A 19,536-nucleotide genomic window follows, 5' to 3' on the forward strand; every position below is an offset into this window, starting at 1 on the left:
TCAGAGGGCGATCTCAGGTGCTCCATGGCTGTGATCTTTAATCCTAGCAGTGTATGTAAATTCAACATGAGCATTCCTTTGGATTCTCTGATTTACATTTGCACAGAAAGAGCCACAGACACAGTGTACAATAACTGAGGTCCATGTTGGTCAGAATTTTCAAAAATACCTTTGGTGGTTTTTTCAAGGATTCCTATCTCTAAAAACCACAGGTGTTACCTCAGTTTCTAATAATTTCTGGATGTCATGGTATGGGCAACTCAAAAATGGTATACTTCAAAATTTATAAGTTTGCCTTCAGGGTAACTCCCAGGGTTCCAATGACCAGTTCTGTACGTTGGTGCCGCTCAGCACACTTCCATGAATATATTGTGTAGATAGGCTGTACTTATTTTGGTAGCATTGATACCTTCTTAGGCAATTAGTTGAAGAAAACTGCAAAATATTTTCTTATGTAATAGCTGTATAGAGCAATAGTATCAAAGAATAAGAAGGCACTAATGCTGGGATGAAAGGTGAGGTTCTGAGGTGACTGGGGACCATGTGTGTGCTGGCTGTATATTTTGTGTAAAATATATGTGTGAAAATGATCTAAGAATGAGTCACTCAGCACTCTCAAGAATTATGCAGATTCTGCATTTTTTTATGCGTGTGCCTAAAAACCTACTTGATATTGATTGCGGTTTCAAGATTACTCATGGTATATTTGTAAAATATACTTGCAATGTATATAGATGTATATTAGTACTCTAAGTACTGATTTGAAAACTTGAAGCAAGATGGCATTTTATTTCATATCTTTCTGTTTTGCTTCTGTTTTCTGCAAATATAAATCCTTTTTTAAGTGATTGTTAAAATTGTATGGCATTACATTTTAAGCTACAAATAAACAAAGTTAAAAAATGATGTTTGTTTTTCTCATTGACTTTTCTTGTGCCACCTGAACTAGATCATCTTGCACTTCTGTCAGCACTTAGGCATTTCATGATAATTAATCGTCACATTCCAAGAGGGATTAATAAACTGATTAATAGAGTTACTACCACTTTAGAGACAAAGGAAAAAGATAGCATTATGGTTAAATGGTGTTCTAATGTAGTCCCAGAATTCTTGGAAAAATACTTATAGTCTCCCAGGAAACCGTGTGTACATATGACTGCTTGCTGGGTCGGTACTGTCTCTGAAGTGTAAAAAATTATGATTTCTGGGCTTCCCTGGTGGCGCAGTTGTTGAGAGTCCGCCTGCCGATGCAGGGGACACGGGTTCGTGCCCTGGTCCGGGAAGATCCCACATGCCGCGGAGCGGCTAGGCCCGTGAGCCATGGCCACTGAGCCTGCGCGTCTGGAGCCTGTGCTCCGCAACGGGAGAGGCCACAGCAGTGAGAGGCCCGAGTACCAAAAAAAAAAAAAAAAAATTATGATTTCTATGAAACTGTTCTATATATGACGTTGGATGAAGCAGAACTCCACTGAGTGCCATCTAGTTAAAAAGCTTTTATTTAACTGTCCTACCACTATATCAGTCACATTTTAAAAATAATGGTGGATAAAGCAGAAAAATAGGAGAGGTAGTATACACTCTGTATCCACTGATTTTTTTTGGCCAAGTATTCTTCATCTGCTATGGACATTTAAACAGACTGCATCACAGCATTTAAAATATAATTCCACTGGTGACTAAAACTTTCAGGCTTTTTTTTTTTTTTGCAACTTCACTAATATTATATTTTGTAGTACTTTAAAGTTTAAGAATATTTTATAGATAGGCAATATATGCACATTATACAAACTCAAAAATTATCCCAATTCAGTGTAAATTAAATTTTCCTTTCAAAATTTCTCCTAGCCACCCATTTCCCATCCTCGAAGGCAACCACGATTACCAGTTTATGTGTCTTTATAGAGATGTTCCATGTATACACATTACATAATGACAGCATTTGGTATTCTCTCCTCAATCTTACTTATTTCGAGAAATAATTGATTTTGGACCGTGTTTCACATGAAGGAACATAAATCTGCCTCTTTATTCCAGAAGTTGAGGTAATATAAATTTTGTTTATTTTCGCATTGAAGCAGTATTTTCTTCCATAAGCTGCTCAACGTTAGAAAGTTTGTAGCAAATACTTACTTACTTTACCTGCCAGCTTTTAGCTTAACATGATAATACATTGCCAAATAGCACCATCCCTCTACACTCCCTCTCTTGCCATGAGGGCTGTTAATTTACAGTCTGGATACCTGCCTTGCACTAGGGAATAGGTCTTCTCCCTTCCACTCACAGAGTAATATGAAGAATACAGGAATTGTCTGAGATGGAAGAGAATCTGAACAGCTTCTAATGCGCCCATGTAGCAAATGAGGAAACTAAGGCCACAGAAGTGAAAGGGAATGAACAGTCTTTCCTTTCTGCTTTTTTCAGTCAGTTCTTTAGCTGTTCATTCATTTATTCACCCATTCTTTCAGCATCTATTCACCAAGAATCTGCCTTATTCTTAGCACTTATCCCAGACACTACTGTAATTAAGGCGTAAACTATTCATCTTTTCCCAACTTTCTCACATTTGTCTGGGAGTGCCCTTACCTGCTTTTTCCCAGACAGTGTAGTGTTTAATCAATAAACAGTAGTATGAAGTATCCTTCTCTATACTCCAAAATTTGAGGCTATTTGCTTTTGTATTACTTTCCAGTATTTCTGTAAACTCTGGCCTAAACTTGCACCTAGATGTAACATAACCAAAGACTGTCTATCTTCAAGTGGAAAGCAGTCTGGGGAGTGTGACAGGAGGGCTAGTAAAGTGTTCAGAGTGGAATAAAAGGAAGAGGGAGAAAAAGTACTCACTTTTAGGTGTTAGAGTCATAATGAGGAAGCCTAATATCTTGGTGAAACAACGTCTTAGGATATATGTTATGAAAGTATATTTTCATTTCCATATGTTTGTGTTTATGTGCATTATTTTAGGAAGAAGTTATTTTTTTCATTGGCTCTTCAAATGGGTATGTGATTCCAGAATGTTTAAAATCAAGACAGTGCTTCTTAACAATAATTATGAATTTGAATCACTTGTGACCTTATTTCTAACTTAATGAATCTGAATCCTTTTAGGATTGGAAGCAGGACATGAGTATTTCCTTTAAAACTTATTCTAATGTGCATTCTTGGTTAGGAACCATGAGTATGAAGGAGATTAAGAGGAAATCAAGTAAAATATGAATTCTAATTGTCTTTAATCAAACAGAATAAGAACTAAAGTTCAGTATCTGTGATATCTAGGGAGGAAAATAATTTGGGTAGATAGAATTTGGAATTCATAATTTAAAAAAAATTCCTTAAAAAGTAAAATATCTTTATCCCTTTGACATTTTTTCTGGTCACTGTGTTTTCTGAACACTTCCAAAAGAGATACATATCTATGTCAACTGAATATGAATAAAATCAATATCAATTATAGCCATTATATAGATTTTTCAATAAATTTTAGTTGTAGGTTTTTTGAGACAAAAAGTTTTGACAAAAAGGGAAAAAATTCTAGGTAAATATTGGAGCTATTAAAAATAACATTTCCTCTAAGCTATCCATTACTGAGTATAGAATATTTTTACCTTCATAAGTTAGGACTGATGTAAAATATTTCATTTGTTATTTTGACTCAAATGACTGACTGTAAAATGGCTGATCTTCTAGTTATACTAATGTAATTCTCATCTAAAACATTGCCTTAAGAATGTCTATCACGAGGTGTTAAAAAGAGAAAAGGAACTGGGACAGTATCTTGTCCTAAATCCAAAGCCCTTTGGATTCTACTATTACTTTAAAACATCACAGTCAGTCCCAGCACCACCATCAACACACACACACACACACCACCACCACCACTACAACAACAACAAAAAAAAAACAAAAACACTTGATCTATATGAATAGCAAAAGAAACATGCCCTGTGGTGCCTATGCAATACTATATTTGGTGCCATGTAAATAAAAGAAACCATGCCTTGTAGATTAATGATGATATCTCATCTGCTATTCCTTTTCTATTTATTAACTTTTCAGGGGATAGTCAACTGCATAGTAAGGAAGATAGAGGTTCTTTAGAAGAGATTGATATTTACATTTCTGAGAATATAATTTGCTCAGGAAAAAGCCATTAGAAGAGTTGCAACAATAGTCATTTCACTGTTCTTTAAAGGAATGCTTATAAAAAGCAAAAAAAGCAGAACACTATACAGCACTGTACTCCAATCTGAAAAGATTGAATAAACCTTGAAATTTTCAAGCATGGTAGCAATGTGGCATTCATTTGATCTGGTCATCACTGGCATTTACCCACATTATTGATGAGGTCAGCAGAATTCAAAGATGCAGATGCCTGGCTTTTATTCATTCCCCCAGAATACTGTCTGTCTCTTCTGTCAGGAATATGCCTGTTTTCACCTTCATTTTAAAGCTTTGCTTGAATCTGAGTAAACATTAAAAGGACCAATAGGGGATCACTTGAGACCAGTTATATCAATATCTGGTAGGACTGAACAAACAAGATATTTTCTCTGAGCAAGAGGAGATCTGGATGGCCCAATCTCTCTGCTAAATAAATCAATTAGAAGTTTATTCACTATATACTTTCTTTTTTTTTATTTTTTGTAAAATGTTCATTATCTTAAATCCAATACATTCACAGTGTTAACACTTTAAACGTTTATCATTTCCACCAACTGCAGCATTATCTAAGTAAATCAAAATAAGCACTTTTATCATAGATGTAGTCAGTGATTATTAATACTTTTTTTTTAAAGGACCTAAAAATCCCCCAAATTTCAGCACAGGTAGTTTCATTGTATGTTTCATTTTCACTCTATACTTTCTTTTTTCTTTTTTAAATTTTTAAATTTATTTTTTTATACAGCAGGTCCTTACTAGTCATCAATTTTATACACATCAGTGTATATTTGTCAATCGCAATCTCCCAATTCATCACATCACCACGCCCACCCCACTGCCGCTTTCCCCCCTTGGTGTCCACACATTCGCTCTCTACATCTGTGTCTCAATTTCTGCCCTGCAAACTGGTTCATCTGTACCATTTTTCTATGTTCCACATATATGCGTTAATATACGATATTTGTTTTTCTCTTTCTGACTTACTTCACTCTGTATGACAGTCTCTACGTCCATCCATGTCTCTACAAATGACCCAATTTCATTCCTTTTTATGGCTGAGTAATATTCCATTGTATATATGTACCACTTCTCCTTTATCCATTCATCAGTTGATGGGCATTTAGGTTGCTTCCATGACCTGGCTATTGTAAAGAGTGCTGCAATGAACACTGGGGTTCATGTGTCTTTTGGAATTATGTTTTTCTCTGGGTATATGCCCAGTAGTGGGATTGCTGGATCATACGATAATTCTATTTTTTGTTTTTTAAGGAACCTCCATACTGTTCTCCATAGTGGCTGTATCAATTTACATTCCCACCAACAGTGCAAGAGGGTTCCCTTTTCTTCACACCCTCTCCAGCATTTGTTGTTTGGATTTTCCAATGATGCCCATTGTAACGGGTATGAGGTGATACCTCATTGTAGTTTTGATTTGCATTTCTCTAATAATTAGTGATGTTGAGCAGCTTTTCATGTGTTTCTTGGCAATCTGTATGTCTTCTTTGGAGAAATGTCTATTTAGGTCTTCTGCCCATTTTTGGATTGGGCAGAATCCAATATTGAGCTGCATGAGCTGTTTATATATTTTGAAGATTAATCTTTTGTCCGTTGATTCATTTGCAAATATTTTCTCCCATTCTGAGGGTTGTCTTTTCATCTTGTTTATGGATTCCTTTGCTGTGCAAAAGCTTTTAAGTTTCATTAGGTCCCATTTGTTTATTTTTTGTTTTTATTTCCATTACTCTAGGAGGTGGATCAAAAAAGATATTGCTGTGATTTATGTCAAAGAGTGTTCTGCCTATGTTTTCCTCTAAGAGTTTTATAGTGTCTGGTCTTACATTTAGGTCTCTAATCCATTTTGAGTTTATTTTTGTGTATGCTGTTAGGGAGTGATCTAATTTCATTCTTTTACATGTAGCTGACCAGTTTTCTCAGCACCACTTATTAAAGAGACAGTCTTTTCTCCATTGTATATCCTTGCCTCCTTTGTCATAGTTTATTGACCATAGGTGTGTGGGTTTATCTCTGGGCTTTCTATCTTGTTCCATTGATCTATGTTTCTGTTTTTGTGCCAGTACCATATTATCTTGATTACTGTAGCTTTGTAGTATAGTCTGAAGTCAGGGAGTCTGATTCCTCCAGGTCCGTTTTTTTCCCTCAAGACTCCTTTGGCTATTTGGGGTCATTTGTGTCTCCACACAAGTTTTAAGATTTTTTGTTTTAGTTCTGTAAAAAATGCCATTGGTAATTTGATAGGGATTGCATTGATTCTGTAGATTGCTTTGGGTAGCATAGTCATTTTCACAATATTGCTTCTTCCAATCTGAGTACATAGTATATCTCTCCATCTGTTGGTATCATCTTTAACTTTTTCATCAGTGTCTTATAGTTTTCTGCATACAGGTCTTTTGTCTCCCTAGGTAGGTATATTCCTAGGTATTTTATTTTATTTTTTTTGTTGCAATGGTAAATGGGAGCGTTCCTTAATTTCTCTTTCAGATTTTTCATTGTTGGTGTATAGGAATGAGAAAGATTTCTGTGCATTAATTTTGTATCCTGCAACTTTACCATATTCATTGATTAGCTCTAGTAGTTTTCTGGTGGCATCTTTAGGATTCTCTTTGTATAGTATCATTTCATCTGCAAACACTGACAGTTTTACTTCTTCTTTTCCAGTTTGTATTCCTTTTATTTCTTTTTCCTCTCTGACTGCCGTGGCTAGGACTTCCAAAACTATGTTGAATAATAGTGGTGACAGTGGACATCCTTATCTTCTTCCTGGTCTTAGAGGAAATGCTTTCAGTTTTTCACCATTGAGAATGATGTCTGCTGTGGGTTTGTCATATATGGCCTTTATTATGTTGAGGTAGGTTCCCTCTATGCCCACTTTCTGGAGAGTTTTTATCATAAATTGGTCTTGAATTTTGTCAAAAGCTTTTTCTGCATCTATTGAGATGATCATAAGATTTTTATTCTTCAATTTGTTAATATGTTTTATCACATTGATTGATTTACATATATTGAAAATCCTTGCATCCCTGGGATAAATCCCACTTGATCATGGTATATGATCCTTTTCATGTGTTGTTGGATGCTGTTTCCTAGTATTTTGTTGAGGATTTTTGCATCTATATTCATCAGTGATATTGGTCTGTAGTTTTCTTTTTTTGTAGTATTCTTTGTCTGGTTTTGCTATCAAGGTGATGGTGGCCTCATAGAATGAGTTTGGGAATGTTCCTTCCTCTGCAATTTTTTGGTAGAGTTTGAGAAGAATGGGTGTTAGCTCTTGTCTAAATGTTTGATAGAATTCACCTGTGACGCCATATGGTCCTGGACTTTTGTTTGTTGGAAGATTTTTAATCACAGCTTCAATTTCATTACTTGTGATTGGTCTGTTCATATTTTCTGTTTCTTCCTGGTTCAGTCTTGGAAGGTTATACCTTTGTAAGCATTTGTCCATTTCTTCTAGGCTGTCCATTTTATTGGCATAGAGTTACCTGTTGTAGTCTTTTAGGATGCTTTGTATTTCTGTGGTGTCTGTTTTAACTTCTCCTTTTTCATTTCTAATTTTATTGATTTGAGTCCCCTCTCTGTTTTTTCTTGATGAGTCTGGTTAATGGTTTATCAATTATTGTTTATCTTCTCAAAGAACCAGCTTTTAAATTTACTGATCTTTGTTATTGTTTTCTTTGTTTCTATTTCATTTATTTCTGCTCTGATCTTTATGATTTCTTTCCTTCTGCTAACTTTGGGTTTTGGTTTTTCTTCTTTCACTAGTTCCTTTAGGTGTAAGGTTAGATTGTTTATTTGAGATTTTTCTTGTTTCTTGAGGTAGGCTTGTATAGCTATAAACTTCCCTCATAGAACTGCTTTTGCTGCATCACATAGGTTTTGGATCATTGTGTTTTCATTGTCATTTGTCTCCCGGTATTTTTTGATTTCCTCTTTGATTTCTTCAGTGATCTCTTGGTTATTTAGTAACATACTATTTAGCCTCCATGTGTTTGTGTTTTCCCTGTAATTCATTTCTAATCTCATAGCGTTGTGGTCAGGAAAGATGCTTGATATGATTTCAATTTTCTTAAATTTACTGAGGCTTGATTTGTGACCCAAGATGTGATCTCTCCTCGAGAATGTTCCATGTGCACTTGACAAGAAAGTTTAAACTGCTGTTTTGGGATGGAATGTCCTATAAATATCAATTAAGTCTCTCTGGTCTATTGTGTCATTTAAAGCTTCTGTTTGCTTATTTATTTTCATTTTGGATGATCTGTCCATTGGTGTAAGTGAGGTGTTAAAGTCCCCCACTATTATTGTGTTACTGTTGACTTCCTCTTTTATAACTGTTAGCAGTTGTCTTATGTACTGAGGTGCTCCTATGTTGGGTGCATATATATTTATAATTGCTATATCTTCTTCTTGGATTGATTCCTTGATCATTATGTAGTGTCCTTCCTTGTCTCTTGTAACATTCTTTATTTTAAAGTCTATTTTATCTCATATGAGTATTGCTACTCCAGCTTTCTTTTGATTTCCATTTGCATGGAATATCTTTTTCCAACCCCTCACTTTCAGTCTGTATGTGTCCCTAGATATGAAGTGGGTCTCTTGTAGACAGCATATAGATGGGTCTTGTTTGTGTATCCATTCAGCGAGCCTATGCCTTTTGGTTGGAGCATTTAATCCATTCATGTTAAGGTGATTATCAATATGTATGTTCCTATGACCATTTTCTTAGTTGTTTTGGATTTGTTTTTGTAGGTCTTTTCTTCTCTTGTGTTTCCCACTTAGAGAAGTTCCTTTAGCATTTGTTGTAGAGCTGGTTTGGTGGTGCTGAATTCTCTTAGCTTTTGCTTGTCTGTAAAGCTTTTGATTTCTCCATCAAATCGGAATGAGATCCTTGCCATTAATCTTGGTTGTAGGTTATTCCCTTTCATCACTTTAAGTATATCATGCCACTCCCTTCTGGCTTGTAGAGTTTCTGCTGAGAAATCAGCTGTAAACCTTATGGGATTCCCTTGCATGTTATTTGTCATTTTTCCCTTGCTGCTTTCAATAATTTTTCTTTGTTTTTAATTTTTGCCAATTTGATTACTATGTGTCTTGGTGTGTTTCTCCTTGGCTTTATCCTGTATGGGACTCACTGTGCTTCCTGGACTTGGGTGGCTATTTCCTTTCCCATGTTAGGGAAGTTTCGACTATAATCTCTTCAAATATTTTCTCTTGTCCTTTCTCTCTTCTCCTTCTGGGACCCCTATAATGCGAATGTTGTTGCATTTAATGTTGTCCCAGAGGTCTCTTAGGCTGTCTGCATTTCTTTTCATTCTTTTCTTCTTTATTCTGTTCCACAGCAGTGAATTCTACCATTCTGTCTTCCAGGTCACTTATCCGTTCTTCTGCCTCAGTTATTCTGCTATTTATTTCTTTTAGTGTAGTTTTCACTTCAGTTGTTGTATTGTTCATCTCTGTTTGTTTGTTAATTCTTCTAGGTCTTTGTTAAACATTTCTTGCATCTTCTCGATCTTTGCCTCCATTCTTTTTCCAAGGTCCTGGATCATCTTCACTGTCATTATTCTGAATTCTTTTTCTGTAAGGTTGCCTATCTCCACTTCATTTAGTTGTTTTTCTGGGGTTTTATCTTGTTCCTTCATCTGGTACATAGCCCTCTGCCTTTTCATCTTGTCTGTCTTTCTGTGAATGTGGTTTTTGTTCCACAGGCTGCAGGATTGTAGTTCTTCTTACTTCTGCTGTCTGCCCTCTGGTGGATGAGGCTATCTAAGAGGCTTGTGCAAGTTTCAAAAAGAGGGACTGGTGGTGGGTAGAGCTGACTGTTGCTCTGGTGGGCAGAGCTCAGTAAAACTTTAATCTGCTTGACTGCTGATGGGTGGGGCTGTGTTCCCTCCCTGTTGGTTGTTTGGCCTGAGGCGACCCAACACTGGAGCCTAGATGGGCTCTTTTGTGGGGCTAATGGCCGACTCTGGGAGGGCTCACACCAAGGAGTACTTCCCACAACTTCCGCTGCCAGTGTCCTTGTCCCCAGGGTGAGCCACAGCCACCCCCCACATCTGCAGGAGACCCTTCAACACTAGCAAGAAGGTTTGGTTCAGTCTCCCCTGGGGTCACTGCTCTTTCCCCTGTGTCCTGATGCTCACATTACTTTTTGGGTGTCCTCCAAGAGTGGAGTCTCTGTTTCCCCCAGTCCTGTTGAAGTCCTGCAATCAGATCCCACTATACTTCAAAGTCTGATTCTCTAGGAATTACTCCTCCCGTTGCCAGACCCCGAGGTTGGGAAGCCTGACGTGGGGCTCAGAACCTTCACTCCAGTGGGTGGACTTCTGTGGTGTAAGTGTTCTCCAGTCTGTGAGTCACCCACCCAGCAGTTATGGGATTTCACTTTACTGTGATTGCACCCCTCCTACTGTCTCATTGTGACTTCTCTTTTGTCTTTGGATGTGGGGTATATTTTTTGGTGAGTTCCAGTGTCTTCCTGTCAATGATTGTCCAGCAGCTAGTTGTGATTCTGGTGTTCTTGCAAGAGGGAGTGAGAGCACGTCCTTCTACTACACCATCTTGGTTCCTAATCCCACTATATACTTTCTTAATACACTTTTAAGTAGAATTATGTTTATTCAGCCCTTTTATAAACAATTCTATGAGATTTAATCATCTCAATCCTTTTTCCTGAGTTACTGTATGAAGTACTGCAATGTTGATGTAGACAACTAAACGAACAACCAACCAACCATTCTAAATAGAAATGGCTATTCCCCATTTCTTTAGCCAAGTGTGGTCACTGATAAACTGGTTCTAGGACTTAGATTCAGTAGAATAAATCTACTTATTTACATAGTATACACTGTAGTATCATGATATGAAATTTACTATTTTATTTTTACTTTTCAAATCATAATTATAGCTCATATCCGCTAAACACAGAGCATTTTCTCATCCAAAAGTTTTTCATTTTTATTTTTTTGCCACTCTTCATAAAATATTTATATTCAAACAAATCCCAACCCCAACAAGTACATTAAGCTACCTTCCTGTTGAATTTTACAGCTGAATTTCAATAGCAAAAACAACACACCCTTTTTGTCCTCACTTTGTGGTGTTCTTTCAGAACACCTTTCTATGTTCTTTTAAAAATACAGTAGTCCATATCCTACACTTGAATTTTTCAAAGTTTTTAATTTTTCACATTTCCAACTTTTTCAAATAAGGCTTTTAAAACTGGTTCTCTATTTTCAGGCAGATGAGTGAGCATAAAACCTCTAGAATGGGGGTGATAGATAGAAGCATCATTTTTTTGGTGTTCTTATTACAAAACTAAATTTTATAATGCATATAGTGATGACAAGCACTAGTTCAGAGATTTTGCCTTGATTTTGTCATGATTAAATAAAAAAGTACCTGAAATTTCACAAGTAGTTTGTTTCATAGGAATTCAACAGTTGTGTATGATTAAGGCATACGTATTTCTTTACTATGACCAAATAATTTCAGGTAATGTCAAGGCCATTACGAGTGCTTTTGGGATAGAGAAAAAATATTTTTGTCATTAAATGATACTATTTCTGAATGAAAATGATGACAATAATTATTTAACAATAGTCCGAATAAAATTCTAAATCTCTGTCTTTACATCATCATCCTAGTCATCAGAGAGGAAAGTAATTTTTATGTGAATGAGTTTTTGTCTTTTAACAGAAAAAAAGAAAACATTGCCTGTGTAATATCATTAAAGAGAGCAAAACAATTCTGGTCTGTTCAGAAAAAAATAGGGAGATGTTTCTGGCAAAAGAGCTTACTTGTGTGTACTAGATAGAGGAGTGGATTGTGGGACCTTGTGTTCCTTTCCCAGGTTGTGATATCCTTCACTGATCAGCCAGGCATGGCAGCCTCACCTGCTCTTATTGATTACCTCTCAAGGCTGACTTGGAACCTTGTGCTGTCCAGGTTTCAGATTTGTCTCGTTGATTTCACACAAAGGAAATACTAGGAACTCTCACCTTAGAATGTAGCCCTAACAGCAGCCCCATCTTAAAAAGCACAAAGGAACTAATTGGGAGAGGGTTATTGCTTAGCATAAACTACGGAAATTTTAGAAAAGTAGCTTCCAGGGACTTCCCTGGTCGTCCAGTGGTTGAGACTCTGTGCTTGCAGTACAGGGGGTGAGGGTTTGATCCCTGGTTGGGGAACTAAGATGCCACATGACTCACGGTGTGTCCAAAAAAAATAATCAATTTTTTTAAAAAAGGAAAAGAAAGAAAAGTAGTTTCCGCACATTATTCATGTTTTAAGAAGCACAGTATGTTTTAGGATTTGAAAATCTGGAGACTCGGCTACTGAAAATTAGAGTCCAAACTTTTGAAACAGTGAAATGTAATCATTTCTGTTAAGAGCTCCAATACTGAGGTCTGGGCAGCTAGGTATAGAGAATTTATCTATTGCATCCCTGCTCTTTATTAACACCCTTTAAGCTAGGTGTTTATAAATTTTACCTGGGTAGCCTTAAGCTTCACGTCAACCAGGTTCTCTCAGCTCTTTCCTCCCTCCTTGCCCATTTCTGGCTGCAGTGTTCTGCTCTTTTCTGTGCTTTTCTCCTTAATTCATATCCATTAGTCAAGGAGTGAATGACTAGTAGACGTTTTAGGCTTTAGCTCCACTCTCTGTGACAGCTACCGTTTAATAGAGAGTGCAGCCTTAAATCCATTCCACCCTTAATCCACAGAGCCCTGGTACTTGGGGAGGCAGTGGATTAGGTTTTTACTTACTCCACCCTCCTTTCTATTCAACTAAAGCAGCATCACTTTTTTTCCATTTTTAGCTTGGGTAACATTTTATTAAAAAATGAATTCTAAGTTTATAAGAACCTATATGCAAATATTCTCTTTGATATATATAAAAGAAGACTTTGGTCCTGGAATTGGATTTAATTTTTTCTTCATATGAGCTCTACTGCTTAATACTATGTGACTCTAGATAATCTATCAAGCCAATCTGAGCTCAGTTTCCTTATCTGTAAAGAGGGATTAATAACAATATCTACCATATAGAGGTATTATGAGAATTAAAGAAGATAATGAGATAAAAAGCTCAGCACAGCTGCTGGCCCCTATTAAGTGGACATTATAGTCAGGCACTTTCCAGAAGCTGAAGATGATTCTTTACCAGCTTGAGGCTTTCCAGAACCCACAAAAATCAAGCCACATATAAGTACTTCCTATTTTTCCTGTGTGTAAGACTGGCCCTGAGACACCAAGACAAATTAAGCTTCTTGATTTAGAAATGGCCAAGACATTATATACTTCTCTTCTGTTCTATTCCACATATATTTACCAAGTTTATGCCTCTTGTAAATTACAGCCAAATATAAGATACAACCAATGAATGCAGGGCTGAATATAGACAATGTAGCCCAAAAGTCAAGAGTCAGGGACCGAGGGAAGAAATGGGAACTAAGAAGCCAAGGAAAGAATGAAGCCTGAGGGACCAGAACTTTGACTGTGAACGGGGATACCCAAATCTCCTTCATATGGGGGTAGCAATGGTTTGTTGTATTGCCTTAGAAGAACCAGATCAGTGCAGACCCTTTTTGCCCTCTATAAGCATAATATAGCCAGATGGCAGGTACATATATGCAAAGCAAGGTGGACAGTGTATAGTGACAAACTCAGATCCTTCAAGTTAAACACATTTGAGAATCTAGAGAGCAGGAGGGAATGTTGGAAACTGGGCTCCTCGTCTAAATTCATTCAAAATGATTGTTAAAAAAATTAAGAAACATATGTTCTAATGAAATAACACATTCTAAGAGCCAGATTCTGCTAACAGGTTGCCAGTCTGCTACCACATCCACATGCAATTATTCATTTGTTCTTACCATCATGGCATCCATATAAAATCTTGGGAATCACCTGCCCAGGGAGTATTTCTTCATGCACTATTATCCTAGTGGGTGAATGAGAAGACACTACACTTAACTTAGGAAACTTCTTGGGTGCTTAGACAATTGCATTTACCTAAAGACATACCCATATAGAAAATTTAGAGAGAGGAAAATATGAAAAAATGTCTTGCCAAGTATAATGATGGCCTTTTCTCATGAGCCAACTGCCTATAACTTGGTGGATTCTGTAGTGCCCTGTAGTGACCCCCGTATGAAGGCCTAAGGGCAGAACTAAGTAGGACTCCCATAACAAAGTACCACAGACTGGGTGGCTTAAAACCTCAGAAATCTATTCTCTCACAGTTCTGAAGCTACAAGTCTGAAATCAAGCCATGCTCTCTCTAAAGGTTCTAGAGGAGTGTCTTCTCCATGCCTTTTTCTTAGTTCCAGTGGTGCTGGGCAAAGAAGCATCACTCCAATATCTGCCTTCATCGTCACATGGTGTTCTCTCTTCACCTGTCTGTGTCTCTTCTTTTTTTCTTTCTTCCTTTTTTTTTTTTTTTTATAAGGACAGCAGTCTTATTGGATTAGGGCCCACCTTGGTCCAATATGATCTCATCTTAACTTAATCTGCAGAAGCCCTATTTCTAGAAGATGTCACATTCACAGGTGCCAGGTGTCAGGACTTCAACATACACTTTTGGAGAACACGCTTCAGCCCACAACGAAGGAGGTTGAAGCTGTGTTCATTTATGTTCGGCTTCCCTGATGAATATAAATCTAATGTTGCTGAGAGTAATAACAAAGTATAGACTTCGCTATTTTCCTTCATTTCTAGAGAAAAAGGCAGATAAGTAGAGCACTTAAAAGCGTAATTCTGCTCTGATTATTCTCTTAAAAATTTGTCTAAGGCTCTCCATTTCCCTCAGGATAAAGTTCAGACTGCTTACGATGGCAGACAGACCTGGTTTTCTGCACTACGTCTCTGCCTCGCCTCTGGCTCATCTCTTTCCTGGCACGTTCTACACCCCAGCCACATGTAACTGATGTATTTATACTTCAAATGTTCTGAATCCCTCCTAATCCATTTCTTTCCACACACCGTTCTATGTATCCGGATTGCTCTCCATCCCCCCCCCCCATTTTCCTCTTTATCTTTGGCTAGAATCAACATATCTTTCATTTCTCAGTTTAGAAGGTATTTTCCTTTGTGGAGTTGTTTGCCCTGCTTATGTGCTCTGTCATCTTTGGAATGACATCATCACACAATATTCAGATTCTCTGTTTTCCACCATAGCTTATACACTCCCAAATGTTAGATGTTTAGTTTTATTTAGAACTGTATTTCCAGGACTTAACATAGTGCTTGGCACAGAATGGACATGCAATTTCTTCTTCTTTCTCTCTTTCTTCTCTGTCTCCTCTTCCTTCCCCCCACCTCTTTTTTTTAAGGAAGGAGAAATAGGTGAGAAGGAGATAGTGAAGGAGGAAGAAGCATTAGAGGAGAATAAACAGGGCCATATCTAAACATCCACACTTTTATTAAATAGGATCAAACTAGTCTACCCAATCCATTTGCTAAAAAGATCCAACAAATAATGAGCTGGTAATTTCTAGGTTTTTTTCAGGGATCATGGATAAATATATAAAATCTTTTAATAAATTATCTTGATCATTGAGACCAGTAGAGTTTTGGAGATAAAAACTAGGAATCAGTTTGCCTGGCTACTTAGTATCCAAGTGACTGAGTAATTCACATACTTCTTCACGCCTCCTTTTTCTCATCTGTAAATGAGGGATGATAACAGTACCTAATTCATAAAGTTGATGCGAGGATATAGTGAGTTAATATATGTAGAATGCTCTGTACCTAGACTAATGCATATTAAACAGTACATGTTACATAGTGTTAACTATTATTTTCAACATTTTCTTATTCAGTTTTTCCATCTAGATTAACCAGACATGTTAACCAATAATAGTTTAGATATTAAAATGAGTATTTTTATCCACCTTCAAAATTAAATGGTCAATTATTATATTTCAGTTTTCCATTAAATATACTACTACAGTCATTCTGATACAAATTCAAAGGACGCTGTGTGAGAAGGGAATTTGTAGAAATTCTACATTGGTTAGCTTAAGGCAAAAATTATACAAATAAAAAAATTTGTGTTGTTTTGTGAATTGAATCATTTTTAAAATCTTGTTACTATTTCTCTCCAATTCAAAAGAGATGTGTAAAACCACTGAGTGTCATTAAAGTATCTTCCATAAGGGGGCAGTAGTACATTTCTATATCAATAGAAGGTTTTCAACTATTTTCATTCACATTATTTCCAGTAAATTGACAGTAATAATTGGTGCTTTGGAAGGCATATGTTTATGTCAAAATCTTATTTTTATGGCTTAAAGCTTTCTTTTTTATACCTCTATTACCATGTAAATTAAAAAAAATTTTATAGAAATAAAACCTTTATAAGAATATAAAAAGACCAACATAATTGATTCTTCAAAACAAAATACAGATAAACAATCATTAAAAATCTTGTTTTCAGTTTTTTTTTTTTTTTTTTTTTTTTTTGTGGTACACGGACCTCTCACTGTTGTGGCCTCCCGTTGCGGAGCACAGGCTCCGGATGCACAGGCTCAGCGGCCATGGCTCACGGGCCCAGCCGCTCCGTGGCATATGGGATCCTCCCGGACCGGGGCACGAACCCGTATCCCCTGCATCGGCAGGCGGACTCTCAACCACTGCGCCACCAGGGAGGCCCTTGTTTTCAGTTTTTTAAGGAACCTCCATACTGTTCTCCATAGTGGCTGTATCAGTTTACATTCCCACCAACAGTGCAAGAGGGTTCCCTTTTCTCCACACCCTCTCCAGCATTTATTGTTTGTAGATTTTTTGATGATGGCCATTCTGCCCAGTGTGAGGTGAAACTACCATATGACCCAGCAATCCCACTACTGGCTATATATCCTGAGAAAACCATAATTCAAAAAGAGTCATGTACCACAATGTTCATTGCAGCTCTATTTGCAGTAGCCAGGACATGGAAACAACCTAAGTGTCCACTGACAGATGAATGGATAAAGAAGATGTGGCACATATATACAATGGAATATTACTCAGCCATAAAAAGAAACGAAATTGAGCTATTTGTAATGAGGTGGATAGACCTAGAGTCTGTCATACAGAGTGAAGTAAGTCAGAAAGAGAAAGACAAATACCGTATGCTAACATATATATATATATGGAATTTAAGAAAAAAAATGTCATGAAGAACCTAGGGGTAACAGAGGAATAAAGACACAGACCTACTTGAGAATGGACTTGAGGATATGGTGAGGGGGAAGGGTAAGCTGTGACAAAGCGAGAGAGAGGCATGGACATATATACACTACCAAACGTAAGGTAGATAGCTAGTGGGAAGCAGCTGCATAGCACAGGGAGATCAGCTCGGTGCTATGTGACCGCCTGGAGGGGTGGGATAGGGAGGGTGGGAGGGAGGGAGATGCAAGAGGGAAGGGCTATGGGAACAGATGTATATGTATAATTGATTCTTATAAAGCAGAAACTAATATACCAATGTGAAGCAATTATACTCCAATAAAGTTGTAAAAAAATAATCCTTAGAGCTTATTCATGTTCCAAAAATTGTCTCAATACTGTTCTTTATGGGAAAAATAAAAAACAGTTCACAGTCAAAAAAATAATAATAATATATATATATATATATATCACCAGTAATACAGCAGTTATCTTTGGTGTACTTTCCAATACAATGTATTGAGGAGAACACAATGTAAAACATTCTATGAAGTAACCGTAATCTATTCTTTAAACCTATTAAAGACAAGAAGAACCTGAGGACCTGTTCTAGATTAAAAAAGGCTAATGAAACATATCAATTAAGTGCGTCATAAAGTTCTGTATTGGACCTTAATCTTTTACAGCATATTATTAGGTCAGTCAGTGAAATTTGAATGAGGTTTGTGGATTAGATAGTAATATTTAATCAATATTTGATCAACGGTAATTTCCTGATTCTGATCATTTTCCTGGGGTTATGAAAGCAAGTGTCCTAATCTGAAAAAAGGGTACATGGGAGCTCTTAATATTATCCAATGACTTTTATGTATGTTTGAAATTATTTTAAAATCAAAAGTAAAAAAAAAAACAGCCACTAGGGAAGAGTGTACCAGGGAGAGAAAACAGTAAAAGCTAAGGCACTAAAACAGAGAACGGGGCCAGAGATAGAATGGCTGGGTGGCTTAGCACAGTGAGGGAAGGGGTGTAGTATGCACCAGATGAGGCTTGAGAAGGATGCAGGAGCTGTATGTTGCAGGGCTTCACTGTCCAAAGGCATTTAATTTTTATTGTGAAAGAAAGAAAAAATCCTGAAAGTTGTAAAACAGGTAATTGACATGACCTGATTTATGTTTTAATAACTACACTGTGTGTTCTGAGTGTAGATTGGATTGGTGGTGGTGAGGAAATGCAGAAGCAGGAGTGAAGAGGCAGTTTCCTGGGAGAAACTGACTGCTTAGCCCATGCGACTGTGATGTAGATGAAAAGGAGTAGATAGATCTGAGATGTATTTTGGAGTCAGAAGCTACAGCTACAGGCTGATGGATTGAATGAAGGGATTAAGGATGACTCAGGTTCTCTGTAAAATCAGGGAGCATATAAATTATGCTCTTTGGTATGTTCCAAAGTACATGCGTAGCATAGGGTCTGGCATACATGATATATTCAATGTATATTGTATATATATTGATTGATAATTTTTAGATCATTTGAAAATTATTAGAAAAGTGGACATAATTATAGAATAAAGCTTCCATAATGAATGCTTTAATGAGGAAATTATGCAGGCTTGTACCTTGAAGAATTTTAAGTGATAATGTGCGCTATCAATGTGATTACTGCTATTATTCTATCACGTTATAGATAATTTGATAATAATTCCATAGTGATTCAGAATTCCCATTCCTTGGTTGCCACCTGATGGTTCATAGAATTACAGTACTGTAACAATAAAAGTAATTGCAGAAGTGACTACTAGACTCCTAAAGAAATACGCCATTTCAGTATTTTCTGACAAACGTTCATCTAATCCTTCTCTAAGGATCCGTGGGCCTAGGAAATCTTTGCATTAGTTTCAAAGACAGATCAACAAATACTGATCTCTGCTTCCTTCTCTTTCGCTTCTTCTTTCTGCTTCATCCTTCTCCACCATGCTATTTATGAAGAAAAAAGTATGGGATAGGACGGTGTATTCAGAGGTGATGCTACATTAGTGTGAGACAGGAAAGGCATTTAAATGGGTAACTAGAGGCTTTCCAAACCATTGCAAGGGCAGAGGATGTGATGGTCAGTAAAGACACCTTCAGGAAATGGAGAAGTGAAGGAACGGGGAAATCAACACGAGTGACCTTAGCTGCGGGCAGTATCAGTGGGTTCTTTTTGGGATGGCTTGGGAAAG

Source organism: Mesoplodon densirostris, chromosome 11 (assembly GCF_025265405.1).
Source record: "Mesoplodon densirostris isolate mMesDen1 chromosome 11, mMesDen1 primary haplotype, whole genome shotgun sequence".
NCBI lineage: Eukaryota > Metazoa > Chordata > Mammalia > Artiodactyla > Ziphiidae > Mesoplodon > Mesoplodon densirostris.